Source organism: Sinocyclocheilus grahami, unplaced genomic scaffold (genome assembly GCF_001515645.1).
Source record: "Sinocyclocheilus grahami isolate Dianchi unplaced genomic scaffold, SAMN03320097.WGS_v1.1 scaffold123.1, whole genome shotgun sequence".
Classification (NCBI taxonomy): domain Eukaryota; kingdom Metazoa; phylum Chordata; class Actinopteri; order Cypriniformes; family Cyprinidae; genus Sinocyclocheilus; species Sinocyclocheilus grahami.
In genome coordinates this window covers 1,179,766-1,198,708 of record NW_015505302.1, presented here as the reverse complement: position 1 = coordinate 1,198,708, position 18,943 = coordinate 1,179,766, and the positions used below count along the sequence as shown (strand labels likewise).

The 18,943-nt window shown below is 37.9% G+C and overlaps 1 protein-coding gene across 1 annotated transcript in view; it reads left to right on the top strand.

The window, feature by feature from the left end:
* The window catches only part of LOC107590014 (thyroid adenoma-associated protein homolog), an 88,962-nt gene extending 70,443 nt beyond the window's left edge, over positions 1-18,519 (top strand). The window contains 4 exon segments of the mRNA XM_016278611.1: positions 1,702-1,789; positions 8,831-9,216; positions 12,363-12,467; positions 18,450-18,519. The gene's annotated coding sequence lies outside the window, so the exon portion shown is untranslated.
* The last annotated feature ends 424 nt before the right edge of the window (positions 18,520-18,943 follow it).

The window sequence follows — 18,943 nt, the reverse complement described above, 5'->3', positions numbered from 1 at the left end:
TCTCATGTGATGCTTTATCCTCAGCATCCACAATCACTGTGGACTCTATTTTACTGCTCTCAGTTGCAGGATACATACAGAATATTTCTATTATTTATTTGAATATTCTAATTTGTTGAGATTTTGTTAAATGTGAGCCAAAATCATCACAATTAAAAGAACCAAAGACTTAAAGTACTTCAGTCTGTGTGCATTGAATTTATTTAATACACGAGTTTCACAATTTGAGTTGAATTACTGAAATAAATGAACTTTTCCACGACATTCTAATTTATTGAGATGCACCTGTAATCAGTTACTCTCTAATACAATGACCCCCCCCCCCCCCCTAATGTTTTGACATATAAGTTATATATAAATATTAATAAAAAAGAAATATATCAAGTATAGTTAACTGCTAAAATTCATTTAGTTATTCAGTGTACACAATAATTTATCTATTTTTGATGCAAATTTTTAGGGATGCACTAATACTGAATTTCTCATCCGATACGATGCTTTCCTGAGGTAAACACAACATTAAGTGACATATTGGTGACAAACTGTATTATCAGCATCTTTCCATGATTGAAACACTGAGCAATTACATGAGACATGATACATTTCAGTAAGTTGCACTGTATCTTTCTGCATACCTTCTGATGTTCAGTCATGTTTATTTCATGCTATAACTTGTATTAAAGTGTAAGAAATTATTTGCATGCTGCTTTGCCGCTTGAACTAGGGTACAGCGATCTGTCGCGCATTACATTTAAAAGCATCAAAATTACATTTATTGTTTGAATTTGGTGATAAAATGGACAGCATTTGAGAGCTGAGACTTTGTTACTTATCAGAAGTACAAAAGCCCAAAGCTCTTTACAGTTATTGGATAATAGGCATACTACAAATATTGTTTGAAAGAGATAAAAACATGGACCTAGCAACCCGGCCTTTAACTACGGGTGATTCATAGGATCAAATAGAACCTGCATTACATTTTTGTTTTTAAGTGAGATTGCATTAATGCATTATTATTGCATTAACTTTGACAGCCGATTATTGCCCGATACGTTGGTGCATCTCTAATAATTGTATATAAATTACACTATTTCTATATTGCCTTTTTTTTTACATTAACATTTCCATCAAATATTGTTTTTCTCTTTCTCTTTTTTTTTTTTTTTTTTAACAAATCACCCCGTGTTCACCACACTTGAAAAATAAAGTGTGTAGTTTCTGTACAACTTATTGAGTAAATGCAATGAAAATACTATGCCGTATATAATAAAGTATTAGTGTAAGCGAGATTAGCGGCAACCACGCTGGCGATGCTAGCGGGCTATATGCTAATAGCGGACTCGGAAAGTCAAAAATAGAACTAGTGATAACAAGGCGCTCTGATTGTTTTTGTTGTAGAATACGATAGGGGATATATTCACACGTTATAGAACTGAAAAAGGATGGCGTATAAAATTTATTTTAAGATAAAAAAATTAGACGACAAAGAATTAACTTGACGGAGCTCAAACTCAAACCACACGGCAGCAACAAACAGGCGTGATATCTGTCTCGTGATATCGCACAATAAAATTGTGTATAAAATTGATTTTAAGATAAAAAATTAGACGACAAAAAATTAACTTGACGGAGCTCAAACTCAAACCACACGGCAGCAACAAACAGGCGTGATATCTGTCTCTCTCACACACAAACTGACAGGCAGAATCCATGTCTGGTGACACGTGGTGTGTTTCTAGACCTGCTGGGCTGGGCTGTGTTTGTGGTTGTCTTCCTGTTCCTGTATCAGGTAAGAGCTCAAAACACCATCTGTAGTGAAATAAACATGAGTATCATGTGCTTGTTTCCAAATCTATAACTTCCAGTCTAGTTTTTATTCCAAGGAAATATGGTGTCTGCTTGAGTGTGTGTTATTTTGAGTGTGCTGGAGGCCTGTGGGTCTTTGATACAAGAAAAAGGCTAAACTGTCTCTGACAGATGGTACAATTGTGCCCGTGTGACCCAGTTAAATGGGGCGGCCCCTGCATGTTTGCGGGCCCCATGTGTCGCACACATGTGCGCATGGTGACCGTGTTTATCACTTTAAAACAAGCATATTCTTACAGTCCCACCCGCCTGCCATGACTTACATAACAAACGGTGGGAGCACACACACACACACACACATTTGTGCTGTGCAGAGATTTATTTATACACTCTGCCATGTACTCTCAGTCTTAACACCCTCTTAATCTCTGTCTACTTTTCCTTTTATTTCTCTTAACATAAATTTCACTTGATCTATCTCAATATTTCACTGTCTGTCTGGCTTTGTGCAGTGTTTTCCACTCCCAGTTTAAGGAATCACCCTAAATTAAAATTGTCGGAAAACTTTGTTAAAGTCTTGTGACTTACTTTGTGCCAGGTAACACAAAACGAGATGTTAGGCTGAATGTTTACACTGTTCTTTGTCATATGATGAAAGCAGATGGTAAAAAGGGGATGTCAAGTAAAAATGACAGTCAACTATAAAAGTAGTCTGCATGACTTGTGCATATCAATATTAAATTCCAATCCTATATTCCAAGTTTTCTGAAGTCAACTAACATGCAAGAAACAACGCAATTTGTTTTTACTGACATCAAACCAAGTTGTAGGACTTCAGAACATTTGAAATATTACACACAAGCATATGGACAATTTTATGGCGCTTTTTTTTTGTCCTTTTGCAGATTGATTGGAATATATTGCTATGAAACATCTCCTTTTGTCTTACACAGAACAAATATATATATATACATACACACACACACACACACACACACACATTCTCACAGAAGTGAGTACACCCCTCACATTTTTGTAAATATTTTATATCTTTTCATGTGACAACACTGAAGAAATGACACTTTGCTACAATGTAAAGTAATGAGTGTACAGCTTTTATAACAGTGTAAATCCACCCGGAGCAGTGGGCAGCCATTTATGCTGCGGCGCCCGGGGAGCTGGGGGTTCGGTGCCTTGCTCAAGGGCACCTCAGTCGTGGTATTGAAGGTGGGAGAGAGCGCTGTACATTCACTCCAACCCACCTACAATCCCTGCCGGTACGAGACTCGAACCCACAACCTTTGGGTTATGAGTCCGACTCTCTAACCATTAGGCCACGACTTGTTATATATATATATATATAACAATTTATTCATTTATTTATAAAAAAAGTTGTACTGTAAGGCAAATACATGTTTAGATAAAAAAAAAAAAAGTTCAAAGAAGCAAAAAATGAATAAAAAAATAAAATAAATAATGCTTAAAAAAACTCCAATCCCCATCTAAAATAATGGTACAAAAGCATTTTACTAAACATAATTAAAACTTTTTTAAACAATTAAAACATAATTAAAACTTCATAATTAAAAGCAAATAAAAAAGTTACTAATGAAAATAAAAATAATAAAATTAAATATTTAAATAAAAAAATACAATTCTTAATGTTCCTAAAATGGTCTTCATTTTCTTTAAGCAAAATATTTTTTTTCATATTTTACAGTACACTTGTTGTATGTTACATGTAATTACACATTATTTACTGTTATTATGTATAGCAATTATAAGCAACCAACCCTAAACCAACCCCTAAATCATAAACAAAGTGATGTTAATTAATATCAATCAGTACTTATTGGTCTAATTCCACATTAACAAGGAGACCTTAAAATAAAGTGTGACTAATATTTCTTTTTTTCCTGTTTTTATTTTGAGATATGTGTGATTCACCCTCCCATACTTTTGGTATGTCTGTTTACATCTTTCTCACTCAGCCAGTCACTTTCTCTTTCCTACAGCACACTTTTCACAGGTGTTAGTAACCTCAGTGAAGAAATGAACATTTTAATTTGTCACTAACACTTCAAGCTAGTCAGAAGGACCGTAACAATCTGCTTTTTCATTAGTCTTGGAACTATTAAGTAGGAGTTGAAATTTTCTGGGCAGTTCTTGCATGAGTTCCCATTCTGATGTACTCCTCACTGGAACGGGACGTGTGTGTGTGTGTGTGTGTGTGTGTGTGTGTGTGTGTGTGTGTGTTGTGAGGCTGAGAGCTCTTAAGTAGTTTGGCTCTGAGACTGAGCAGAGTTTGTGATGGTGTTTTTACTGGCGATGCTTTAGCTGGCCATGAGATGTACGGGTTTACGAGCCTGTGTGGATCAAACACTGTACCGCCTGAGAAATGCTCTCTTAACATACACCACCACACACCAATTCTCTGATTGCCATTCAAACCATCATTTTTGCACAAATGGTACTGTATTCCCCATATTTCTCTCAGGTGAATAAATCGTGGATACCGCGCTCACACACTCGTCAGTAGGTGGTTGGCAGAGAGAAAGCGTTTGCATGCTCACATCTGCTCTGCACGTTCCTCACTCGTCTGGGTTTTGTTTTTCACAGTTTAGGTAATGATGGCAGGGCATGATGTAAAATCCATGTGTGCGCGCAAGTTGCCGCATGTGTGTATCGATGTGTGTTTACTACTGTAGTGAGCACAGACGGCCCACTGTTTCCCTGCACCATAAACTCTAGCTGAACACTTTGAAACAGAAAGATGGCACACGGACTTTAACAGCTAGTGTGTTGTAAAGATGCTGGGGCCGTAATACTGTATTTCACAGAATTATTGAGTGTTCCATCTTCTATAAAGTGAGAAAGTGTTATGAATAACTAAAGGGATTCAAAATGGCCTCATCATTTACTAGGGCTGCGTTGCAAATAGCAATTAGTTGATTTTAATCAATCTTCTTTTTGAAAAACGTATATGGATTCTTAATAGTGGTGTCAAAATTAGCGCGTTAACGCAGGCGATTAATTTTTTCAGTTTAACGCGTTAAAAAATATTTAACTCAATTAACGCTTGGCCACGCTACTCACAACTGCTGCTTCAGTCACTTTTTCTCTTGACAAGAAGTGCATTTATTCAGTCGCAGAACGACTGAGAACGGGAGACGTTTCAGACGCGCACTCCACTTCACTTCAGCACCAGGCACGAGTCAAACGAGTGCGGAAACGGTACTGTGCTCGCAGCGCGTTCTCTTCACTTGCACGCACAAAAGCGCCGGCGCACACTGTAGCCTGTATCCTTTTATATCAAAGCACGAAATAAACTGTGCATGCAATGTTGTGGTCAATTAAGTCATGAAGTCACATTTAAGAACATGTCTCTGAAATGGTTTTCAAAACTGTCTTTGAGCAGCCCAGCACTGTCTCACTCATCTAACATACCCGATGCAGCGGCAGCTCTTAATAAAATAACAGCCAAAACAACCTAATAACAAGCTGCTGTGATGTCTATTTATCAAAGGACAAAATGAACTTTTATAGCTTTAAGGACTCATCTATATTAAATTTAGAATTTAGTGTTTGATAACTTCAGTTTCAATTTCTGTATATTTCTGCTGAAGGGCACAGGTAAATATGACATTTATTATAATGGGTTTATGTGAAGATTGTTTTAAGTTCACTGAAATTAGAAGTTATTTTTATAGGCTATAATCAATGGTTAAAAATTGGGGGGGAGGGGGCAGTTTTATAGAGAAATCAGTATTGGTATCATTGATACTGACCATCAGTCAAAAAAAAAGATGCCATTAAACAAATATAAAAAAATATACTGTCTTTATGTTGTTTGTACATTAATTTGAAGATTGAATGTAAAATTACTGCAATATAAAAGTATATTTAAAAACGTTAATGTTAGGTAAGATTAATCGTGATTAATTTCAGAAAAATGTGTGATTTAATTAGTTTTTTTTTAAATCGATTGACAGCACTAATTCTTAAATGTCACGATATTATACTGTACCAACTGACAGGTTACCTGTATAGTTTAGAGCTTTACTTGAGACTATTTAAGAAAAAATGACATTTACTGTACCTGATATATATCCAAGTGAATCGATATTGAATTGAAATTGGAAACAAATCAAGAGCTTGTGAATCGAATTGTGAAAACTGTGTCAATACCCAGCCCTATAACTCACCCTCATGTTTTTCTATACCTGTATGACTTTAAAAGATGTTTTTGAACAATGTTCATATTTCCTATACAGTAAAAGCATATAGTAAACAGAGGATGTCAAGCTCAACAAAGACCAAAAAGCATCATAAAGTATTGTAAAAATGGTCCATGTGCCTGTATGCTGTTTTTTTCAAAGACTTTTGAAGTCATACAATAGCTTTAAAGCAATATATATATATATACTGTATTGATGTGTACTCTGAAAAGTGTTACAAATAAATTTGAGTTTGAGTGATAAATGGGCCACAATTAACATGAACATTCTTCAAAACATCTTATTTTGTGCTAAAGGCAAGATGTGTAATGTGTTCGGAACAACATGAGGGTGACTAAATGATGACGGTTTTCATTTTTGGGCTAAAAATCCGTTCAGAGTTCTTTCTTTTCCTGTTTTCATTTCTCCTTTCTTTTGCTGAGAGTTTCAAGAGAAAACGGTCTCTCCGGGTTGTGAGTGTTTTGCCAGTGTTTGATTTCACTGCCCTGGGCTTTATTTTCTATTGCCAGTGACTGTAATATTGCTATTTTTATGAGAGAGCAAAATCTGGTCATTGAGACTTGGTGGTCGTGGCATTGATGAAACCACAGCTTTCTCTGAGTCACGCTGGGACGACGGCTGTGTTTGTGTGTGACGCTCTGGACGTCTCTCTGGACGTCTCACTGGGCTGTTCAGGTTTTCATAAAGATTCCAGCACTTTCCTAGAACTACTGTCTCCAAACTCACACACACATTGTCTGCCACAGTCTGTCCTGCTGAGAAATGCCTTTCATTTCCGAGATTAATCATTACCGTGGTCCTCGGTCTCTCCAGAGGGCCAGCAATAATAATAAATGCCATGGTGAATCGTTCTTTCTCTCCACCGTACTCAGTTTACTTTCATTTCCACTTTCTTCCCCTGTTCTGTGTTTCTGCCTCTGAGTATGTTGGAGGAAAACAGATATAGATGGAGTATAAGAGGGAAATAAATCAGCATTGTTAACCGAAGTCTGTCTCATGACTGACTAGTCCTCATCACCCTCCCTCAGTTAATGATGTTTTTCTCCCAGTGTGTTGTTTTGTGGTAATGAGTACTTGGCTTAAGTTTAAAGGCTTGAGAATGGTTAGCATCACTCCGCTTATGACCCACTACAGCTTTGATTTGACTTTTCTCTCGCTTTGAGTAACTGCGGCAATCTTTTTTTTTTGGAACCTGTTGGAGAACCATTCTGTGAAACTGTGCCTTCTACATTATGGAAAAGTGTTTGTTAAAGTACTTTTTCTGTATGATTTTAAACATCTAGCAGACATTTGTAGCACTTGTTCTAGTGTGAATGGGAAAAACCAATACTTTCTGTTAAAATATATTAAATTGTAATCATTTTTCACAATGTTACTGTTTTTATTAAAGTTTTGATCAGAATAATAGCAGCCTTGGTGAGCATAAGTGTATATGTAATCATTTTAATTGGTGAGCATAAGTGTATATGTAATTTTAATGACTTTTTTTAAGGAACATTTAAGCGAGTCTACAGATGTCTGTGCCTGTGTCTGAGTGAAGCAAGAAAACATGAACAAAAGCATGTGGAAGTGATCTGTATTTATGATAAATTACTCTTTAAATAGCTCGCTGTCTGTTTCTTGTGTTGGTAATGTCTGTGTCAGGGTACTGGTGATGAGGTATTTTCCACATTAGATTAGATATTCCAGTTCTCATCACTACAAGCGTTTGTCAACATCCCCACCCTGATTTTAAACATGCCTTCCCATCACCCCCTTCTTATAATAACGGTCAGGGTCTGTGTGAACATGTCAACAATTATCATCATTGAAACAGGTGTTGAGCAATGTCCGTGCCCTAAAGAGACATGCAAGTACACACACATACAGAATTCTCTCTCACACTTGGCTAAATTAGTGCGCGGCACAGGCGAGCTGCTTTAGGTCAGTCTGAGCGTGCTCAGAGAAGCGTACGAGAGCTCTTTTGATACTCGGGTGTCACGGTAACCGGGCCGTCTCTGGAGGAATGAGGCGTGGCCCCGCTCCTTTGGTCCACTGCTTGTTGAATCATGTGCAGGGCTGGATTGAGTTGCATTGTGGGAGTTTGAATGGTTCCTTGGAACTCTTTGGATGGATAAGTGGGATTTATTTTGCTTTCAGTAGAATATTGCGTTCATAATAATTCAGTAAGGAAAAAAGGATGCTTGAGGCTCTGAAGCTCTTGCAATTCCCGGGTTGCTTTTCAGCAGCGATGGCATAGTGAAGCTAAATAAATAATTAATATTGAAAGTTCAAAGAGTGATAATTTTTCACTAATATACACCAATTAAAGTAGTTCTTTCATTGCATTGTACTGTCACGGTAACCGGGCCGTCTCTGGAGGAATGAGGCGTGGCCCCGCTCCTTTGGTCCACTGCTTGTTGAATCATGTGCAGGGCTGGATTGAGTTGCATTGTGGGAGTTTGAATGGTTCCTTGGAACTCTTTGGATGGATAAGTGGGATTTATTTTGCTTTCAGTAGAATATTGCGTTCATAATAATTCAGTAAGGAAAAAAGGATGCTTGAGGCTCTGAAGCTCTTGCAATTCCCGGGTTGCTTTTCAGCAGCGATGGCATAGTGAAGCTAAATAAATAATTAATATTGAAAGTTCAAAGAGTGATCATTTTTCACTAATATACACCAATTAAAGTAGTTCTTTCATTGCATTGTACTTTTTTATATGTCACCAAATATCAATGATGCTTTAATTTGAGAATTTGTCACTTCGCTTACATGTAATGGAGTACATTTGTTGTTTCTGCTCTAGAGTCGCAGCTGCGTGAGGAAACTCTGCAGATTCTTATGGCCTCAGAACTTGTGGCCCCTCAGGGGCCCGATGACATGAAGCTCTCAGTCCCTGGAGCCACGCAGTACCTGCAGAGTCTGGCTCACATAGCCATCAGCATCTGTGTGGAATCACCTCACCTGTGGAATTGTCCAGAGTCTGACGGGTTTCAGAGCGACCTCCTGGAGTGACTGCTGTGGTGTCCGCTCTATGAGGTTCGGCTGTTTGCCCTGGAACAGTTCTTCAGGAGACTTCAGAAGACAGAGGAAGAGTGTCAACGGGGTCAGGGACCCTTGCCCTTTAACCTCAGTGTGTCCAGCTTAACCTCCCTGGCCCTTCACGAGACTTACCCTGGGTGTCAAGCCATGGTGAGGAAACCACGCTTTTGCTTCAGCATACTGTACACAACTTTATAAAATGCTGCACATTTTTTTTTTAAATACTACACAAAAACAACTTGCAAAAGCTGTAACATTGCAAAACGTTGAACACCCTACAAAAGCAAAGGCACAAAAACAATAACTTCATAAAATGATTTGCGTTACAACGTCAAACATTCTACTAAACTTCAAACTTCACAAAAAACTTCACAAAAAAAATAAAAAATTTACACAACTTACCAACTTCTTAACAAGACGTCAAACACTCTGAAAAACTGCTCTACAAAAACTTTGTAAAAAACACTGTACAAAAAGCAACACTATTTAAATTATTTAACAGAACTTCAAACACTCCACAAAAACGCAAGCACACAACTTCACAAGATGATTTGTTACAACTTGAAACACTCTACTAAGCTTTTCAGAACAAAATACATAACTTTACAAATAACTGAACACTTGACACAACTCCACAAAATGCAGTGCAAACGTTTACAAAACTTCAAACTTAACAAAAATACTTTACAAAACTCCAAAAACCTTACAAAAAAACACACTACAAAAACTTAAAAATAAAGCAACACACACAAATGGTTTATCAAAATTGTGACTTTACAAAACTTTAAACACTCTGCAAAACCTTAACTAAACTTTACAAAATGATTTGCATCACTACTTCAGACGCTCTACTTAGCTTTACAAAACAGTACAAAAGCTTCAGAAAACTTGACAACTTCACAAAATTCAGAAACTAACACAACTTCACAAATGCACAAAATGTCAAACAGAAATAATTTACACAAAACAACAAACTATTTAACAAAACTTGAAACAAAATTGCAACTTTACAAAACGTTAAACACTACAAAAACATTGGCAAAACATCACAAAATGATTTGCATTACAACTTCAAGCTTAACAAAGCACAATACAAAAACTTTACAAATGACTTGGAAAACTTCACAAAATGCAGTGCAAAACTTTATAAAATGTCAAACACTCTGAAAAACATTCTACCCCTCCCCCCCCAGACACACCCCTAGACCTCACAACAAACACAACAGAAAAATAAATAAAGAAAAACCTTACAAAAGCAAAAATGAGAAGCAATGAATTTACTTTGGACTGTTAGAGTACTAGGAAAAATAATCTTTGCAGGTCTCATGATTTTTGCGAATGAAACTTAAAGGGATAGTTCACCCAAAAATAAAAAATTGATGTTTATCTGCTTACCCCCAGGGCATCCAAGATGTAGGTGACTTTGTTTCTTCAGTAGAACACAAATTAAGATTTTTAACTCAAACCGTTGCAGTCTGTCAGTCTGATGTGTAAAGACACGAAACGATCAAGAAGACGTGTCACGCGCCAGCTGTCGAGGACGCGTTCAGGACTGTTCAGACATTGCAGTGCATCAGAGGTAAAAAAAAAACTATACAAATACTGTTCAGTTTCTTGCACAGACCGATCGTTTCGTGTCTTTACACATCAGTGTATCGTCACGAGCCGCAGGGTTTAATTTGGTTTTGTTTGTGTATGTTTTTATGACTCTCAAAGCCGTGATTCCCATTCACTTCCATTATATGACTGACAGACTGCAACGGTTTGAGTTAAAAATCTCTGTTTGTGTTCTACTGAAGAAACAAAGTCACCTACATCTTGGATGCCCTGGGAGTAAGCAGATAAACATCAAATTTTCATTTTTTTGGGTGAACTATCCCTTTAATGCAGGTTAGCAGTCGAAATCCTTGGATTTCACCAGGTTGAAATTCACCATTACACTGATCACAAATCCGGTCCTGAGATTAGTGAATGCAGTCGTCTAAATGACACATGTCGTCATTCTCTCTGATTATCTGAATAAACATCTACACTGTAAAAACCTGCTGGACAAGAGCTAGTCACAGCTGTCTCTCTAAATGAAACTGGCTGAATGTCATTTAATTTCCATTCACAGACTCAATACACACAAACGCAGTTTCAACTCGGAGCTTAAGCCCTGCAAAGTGAAATGGCAGGCGATTTCCTGTTTAGAAACAGGGGTCGCGTTTCAATTCCTCATAAACACTCAACCAACCATCAATTACCCTCCTGTTTTGCCGCTTCTGTCATTAAGCAACGTTCAAACTGACGGGAATCGGCTTTTCTGGAAGGACATGTGTGTGTGTGTGTTTGTGTATTTTCTGCGTGTCTGTTGCAGTGATTTTGGCTGGGCGTGCATGTGTGTTCTTAAAAGCTGTTTTATTGGCCAACTGTTAATGTTTAAAGTGCTGCTGTTAGGCTCTAGACTCTCGATATGGCCTGGTTTCCATGGTAAGTCTACTGTTCCACCAAAGCATTCTGGGAAGTGATGAAGAAAGTTAGGTTAATTTCCTCTGTGGGCTCAAATGGCAATGCTAATAAGAAAATATGCATCGAATTGCACTAAAGACTAGTGCCTAAATCCATTCTGAAAATATAAATTTTAGTCTTAAGACTAAATCCACATTGGTTTCGTCATGTACTTTAATATAATATAATGCACCGTAATATAAAAGACTGAAATATAATCAAGTCGGAGGCCATAGAAAGCCATTAAAAAGATCTGTAAAATGCCTTTATTTAAGGCTCTTGTGCACTCCCAAGAAATAATAATCAACCAAACAAGTCTAAATGATATCAACAAAGCACTGTAAGGTACCTGGCCTGTCACGGGAAGGGAAAGGAAAGACGGTGGGGGTCTGATGAGAAGAAAAACAAGTCTTCCGTTAACTCCCTCGCTCTGCTGAGGGGGGAAACCCGAGGGCCAGAGCTGAACCAGATGTGTTTTATGTGCAAGGGGATGGAGGGATAGATGGATGGATGGGGAGGGAGGAATGCTAACAGACGGGAGGGTGGAATAAGGGAATGTTCATATGAATGAAAGGAATATGGGTTGAGAGGTGTGTCTGGCAAATGAAGCACTGAAAATATTCACAAAACATCCTGGACCGACTTCTCGTGCTCTTTGTGTTTGATTAGTCAGGGTAGATGCCATATTTATTGTGACATGCATGAAAACGAGGCTGTGTAGAATAGATGTACAGTCTGTTCAATGGTTTTGTGAAAATACGGCATCTAGCCTGACTAAAGTCTCCATTTCTTTTGGTGTTTTGCAGGTTCTTGCTGTCCTCCCACTTTCTTCCCTGCTGCACTGGAGAGATGGGATGCTGTCAGGAGGTTCTAGAGTATCTCCTCACATTGCTGGAAACCTCTACACACAGGTGAACCATACAGATGATACTATCATGTTTTTCTTTTTTCATTGACTTTTGAATTATTGCAGAAAATTAGCTTTGTGACCAATGAAAGTGTGATTCTTACCCGTTTTGTTTATCATGATAATCAACTTAGCATAAATACAGGTGGCAAAAGTAAAAACCTATAGGGTATAAATAAACTACACCATGGTTGCATGAGTTCAACATCACCACCATTAGGCTTCCGACAACTCTTTCTTAATCTTGATTTAAAATCCACAAATGGGAAAGTTTGAGTTAGAATAGAATAGTTCCCAAAAGCGCATTTATAAACATGATGCTGTGAAAGAGAACAAGTTGAGTAGTTGAGTTTTACAGTTTGCCATGCTAAAGTTTACTGTCCCAAACAACCTCTGTAGGCCCATTTTCAAGACACATAAAGCTTAAAATCACATTACTGATGTATTTTGTGTCGTAGAATAAAGCGTGAAAATATCTTGAGCTTGTGTTAACCACAAACCTTTTTTCAGGCATTTAACTAAAAACCCATAAAAAAAAACATTGACTTTGGGACGTCGGAAGTTATGCTAGGTCATAGGCCTGTCCTGTTCCAAAGATAAAGATGGAAATCTAAACAAGCCCAAATCGCTAATAATATTTTAGAAACAGAGTATCAGTCTACCATATTTTATCAACTGTATGTATGTCATTTGCTGTTATTAAATTGCATTATGTAGCTTATATCAGCATTTAGCAGCCCATAGCCTATATATCAGCAGTATTAGCTGTCCAGCTCTTTACATTTCAGCAACAACATTGGAAACTGACATTTGACTACCAGTCCAAACAATGGCAAACAGGGGGAACCTTCACATTGGTGAAATTTTACAGGCAAAAGGTCTAGTGTCTGTTGTCAATTCTGTAGGTAGGCTAAATGAAGCACAGCTTACACAGAAGATACTTTTAAAACCAAGCAAAAAAGTGGCAAATCCGTGTGACCAGCTTGAACTCATTGCGAAATCTGCAAGGGTAAATCTTTCACCCTCACGCAAAATTCACAATATTGTGGATTCCCATTGAAATAACTGGATTTCGCCCATGAAATTCGGTGAACAACGATAAAAGTGATGAATGTGATTCTTCCATTCACATCCAGTTGTGCAGAAAGTCCACACCAGATTTAAAAGATTAATATTGTATACTAGATTGCACCAGCACCCTAAAAACATAGCATGTTCTCAGCAGCTGTGGACTCCAACAAACCTCCTCATTGTTGAGGCAGCGGTTTGGGTGGTGGATATCCCTCTGGGGAGGCGAGAGGTACTCTGTTGAGCGGCTAGCGCTGTTAGCAAGAAGCGTAATGGCTTCAGATGTGGGCTCCGACTACAAAAGAAACCACACATACCTGTGGTCGCCAGCCGCCCCATGTACATCAAGCACCCTTTCATATCTACGGCAGAGCGGGAGGGAGATTGATTTACACATTAAAGGAGCATAGCTACCTGTGCTTTTAATTGAGAGAGTGTCCGTATACCTTAACATAGGGGTATTCCCTATAATTTGTGGGTATGTACATGCTAGGAGGTTGTGTGCATGTCTTAATATGTGTTTATGTGGCGGCAGGTGCAGTTGAACTGTTGTTTTTGGCTCCTAGGTACCTGTAGGGGCCTCAGAATAACGGACTTGTACACTTTCAGTCTCTCTCCTTAAGTTCAGCGTTGTGAAACGCCTTGCAGTGTATTGCTGTTTGTACAGTGTGACTTGATACGTGTCTTTTGTAGCATTCTCCCTGTGATTTAAGCAACACCATAATACTTGCTGAGTGTGTGTCTGTGCGATTGTGTAATGCACTTGGACACTTGCAGTGTTGTGTAATGGCACAATTGCTGAGTGTATTTTGGTACCCGTGTTCTGTTGGACAACACATGCTGGATTACACCTGTTCTGAGATCAAGTTAGTAAAACAGCCCCTCTGGACTCGGTCTGGGGGTCGTTTTCAAGTGTGTGTCAGTGTGTCTTCAGTTTATGATCAGACAGCGTTTACGATCAGGGTCCAGATGGTCGTGGAAAAATCTGGAAATTCTAAAATGGCTATTTCCAGGACTGGAAAGTTCATGAGTAAACATTCTAGGTAGTTTTTAATAATAGTAAAACAATCTTTCTATAGTAATTTTTTTAATTATTATTTTGCTCTGCTCTAAAATAATTAGTTGGCTACATATGACATGAGTTCTTGTTCAATAATAAATAAAAAAAACTGTAGAGAATATTTTCTCTTAAAAAATTGCTAGTAAATTTCACAGTCAAAGGGGATAGTTCACCCAAAAAACGAAAATTACCCCTTGATTTACTCACCCTCAAGCCATCCTAGGTGTGTATAACTTTCTTCTTTCAGATGAATCCAATCAGTTATATTAAAACATATCTGGCTCTTCCAAGCTTTATAATGGCATTGAATGGGCATTGAGATTTTGAAGCCAAAAATAGTGCATCCATACATCATAAAAACTACTTAATAGTTAATAAAGGCCTTCTGAAGTGAAGTGATATGTTTGTGTAAGAAAAATATCCATATTTAAAACTTCGGCTAGGGATGCAACAATACCGTTAGCCCACGGTTCAATACATATCTCGGTTTTTTAACCACGGTTCTCGGTTTGGTTCTGATCAGAGTGTTTACCACACATACCTGTGGTCGCCAGCCGCCCCATGTACATCAAGCACCCTTTCATATCTACGGCAGAGCGGGAGGGAGATTGATTTACACATTAAAGGAGCATAGCTACCTGTGCTTTTAATTGAGAGAGTGTCCGTATACCTTAACATAGGGGTATTCCCTATAATTTGTGGGTATGTACATGCTAGGAGGTTGTGTGCATGTCTTAATATGTGTTTATGTGGCGGCAGGTGCAGTTGAACTGTTGTTTTTGGCTCCTAGGTACCTGTAGGGGCCTCAGAATAACGGACTTGTACACTTTCAGTCTCTCTCCTTAAGTTCAGCGTTGTGAAACGCCTTGCAGTGTATTGCTGTTTGTACAGTGTGACTTGATACGTGTCTTTTGTAGCATTCTCCCTGTGATTTAAGCAACACCATAATACTTGCTGAGTGTGTGTCTGTGCGATTGTGTAATGCACTTGGACACTTGCAGTGTTGTGTAATGGCACAATTGCTGAGTGTATTTTGGTACCCGTGTTCTGTTGGACAACACATGCTGGATTACACCTGTTCTGAGATCAAGTTAGTAAAACAGCCCCTCTGGACTCGGTCTGGGGGTCGTTTTCAAGTGTGTGTCAGTGTGTCTTCAGTTTATGATCAGACAGCGTTTACGATCAGGGTCCAGATGGTCGTGGAAAAATCTGGAAATTCTAAAATGGCTATTTCCAGGACTGGAAAGTTCATGAGTAAACATTCTAGGTAGTTTTTAATAATAGTAAAACAATCTTTCTATAGTAATTTTTTTAATTATTATTTTGCTCTGCTCTAAAATAATTAGTTGGCTACATATGACATGAGTTCTTGTTCAATAATAAATAAAAAAAACTGTAGAGAATATTTTCTCTTAAAAAATTGCTAGTAAATTTCACAGTCAAAGGGGATAGTTCACCCAAAAAACGAAAATTACCCCTTGATTTACTCACCCTCAAGCCATCCTAGGTGTGTATAACTTTCTTCTTTCAGATGAATCCAATCAGTTATATTAAAACATATCTGGCTCTTCCAAGCTTTATAATGGCATTGAATGGGCATTGAGATTTTGAAGCCAAAAATAGTGCATCCATACATCATAAAAACTACTTAATAGTTAATAAAGGCCTTCTGAAGTGAAGTGATATGTTTGTGTAAGAAAAATATCCATATTTAAAACTTCGGCTAGGGATGCAACAATACAGTTAGCCCACGGTTCAATACATATCTCGGTTTTTTAACCACGGTTCTCGGTTTGGTTCTGATCAGAGTGTTTTTTTTTGGGGGGGGGCGTTGTTATTCAAAAGGGTCTTTCACACTATGTAGTTCTAGGAACTCAGTTCTAGTAACTAGCCAGCAGGGTGGTTCCTAGAGAACCAATTTCCCCCTTGGGCCATTTTCCTGGTTGCATTCGTACCGGTAGCAGAAACTCTGAAGCAGCCAACAGCATTTATAAACGTCAACAACCGGTGAATGGAGGACGCAGTGATCGGAGCTGTTTTTGTTGTGTCGTGGGTTTTGTGATAACGGAGATGGTATGTAAACGCACAATGTAGGTCATAGAAAGAGCATGGAAATTTGACTAAATCGCCAAGACAATTTGCAGTGTTACATATCATCAAGGCTGAGAAAAGAACACAATGCTGCATCAACAGCTAAATGCTGTTATCGCTGTTTTCCATGTTCGTGGAGTACATTTTTTTTGCATGGCCTTTTAAAAAATGCCATGTAGTCGGTATTGCATGTCGTTTGGCCAATCAGCGTACACTTACGTCACTGATAGTTCCTACAGTACTGTTTTAGACCGACTCTGTGGGTCTAATTTAGTTCCCACAAACGGAGTTCTTAGAACTAAAGTCGTTCCCAGTTCCTGTGATGCAGACACGCCAAAAAGTGGGTACTTCCGCCAATAGTTCTAGGAACTATGAAAAGGTTCCTCCAGTGCGAAAGCCCCTTATGCTTAGGCGACAGGAGCAGTAAGAAAAAATATTGCAATGCTCTCTTTATTTTAGTTTCTTTATTTTTATAAAACTCCACTTGTACACAATCCTAATGTACTGTATAATATAAAATAAATAGACCGTAGTAGGAATGCACTGATGTTTTCATGGCCAATTCCAGTTGCCAATTTTGTATTTTTCTTTTTTTTAAATTAATTTTATAAATTTTTTTTAAGCAAGAGACAAGAAAGAATGAAAATATGAGTACGTGAACAAGATGTGTATTTGCTTTGTTACAGGCCATCTGTAGCCATATACAATTAGAGGCAACTTTGGCATTTTAATCACGATCCAAACAAAAATGCTACACACATCTAGCATGAACAGCTTTTGATTTAAATTAGATTGAATAATTTCTAAATTTGAAGCAAATACAGAATGATCTGACCATAGCTTTGTGAAACTATACTACATAAAACAACTGAATGAAACCAAAACAGCAGACGAACTGAATGAGATGCAAATTCACTCTCTGACAGCAGGTGGCGCTTCTGGAACAGCAGCAATACAGCTTTCTTTTTGCATGGTTACCACTGTAAACAAAGCAGTGCAGCGCTTATGAACACTACTTGAATATGCATTGTACAGAGGTAAGATGAAAAAGAAATACTATCTAAACTTTTCTTAAGACTGTCAGTTCCCCTCAGAAACACATTTATATAAACCTCCAATTCAATATTTTGGATTTTCTTCCAATATTTCGCGCATTGTGAACAGTGATCTTGCTCTGCCTGCTACAGTCTTTTCTCCTCAGTGCGTCCGTCTTCAGCGTGTCTGGCCTCTGTTAGCGGCCGTTTACAGACCTCGTATTTTAATTTTTTTTCAAACAAAATACATTTTGGGAAATGATCACAATGCAGTTTGTGCAAGTCAGAGATCAGCCGAAATAAAACAAAAAAGGAATAAAACTGAAATTATTTAAATGCAAAACTGGAAAAAAAACCAGTAAAAAAGCACGTATTGAACCATGGATGTCATAATGAACAGTTCAATATTATATTGAGAATTGTGGCATGCCTAGCTTCCGCTAACTATCCTAAGCATGTTCAGGAGAGAGTGGCATTTCAGCGGATGACGTAGGCAGAGCGTAAGCCCCTGTGTAGCATGTATGGAAATGCATAAAAGAAAGTATGTAGTTAGGTGTCTTCTATTCAATTACTGTGGCAAAATCAGTTCATGTGGAAAACAAGCCTTGAGCCATCAAAACCAACACTGACACAATTGATCTTTTCTATATTTTTGTTGCATCACCCTGCCCTCCCAGTTTTTGATAATAAACTGAAGTATGCACATGTTCTTGTATGTGTGTATGTGTTTCAGTGTGGAGCGCTACTGTGCCGCTCTCTCCCTGACATCTCAGTTGGTGCTGCACCTGGCCAAATCAACACAGGTAAGGAAGAAGAAAAGAAACAAGAGACTGATTAGAGGAAAGAGTGAAGCATTGTGTTGGAAGTTTCCAGACAGACTTAAGCGAGTTAAACTGGACAGTCTATTGCTCTCTATCTAGACTGGAGCAGATTACAGATACTTAACCTTATAACGACTTAACATTCCACCACATCTCACTACAAATAAGGAAATCCCTGGAAAGTCGATTAGCCGCTAGGTGACGGAAAAAACATCTTTATTTTCTATTAATTTTAAATAAATGCTGTTCTTCTGAACTTCACATTTATCAAAGAATCCCGAAAATGTATCAGATTTTCTACAAAAATATTGAGCAGCACAGCTGTTTTCAGCTGTGATAATATTAAGAAATGTTTCTTGAGTAATGCTGAAAATGCAGCTTTGCATCACAGGAATAAATTACATTT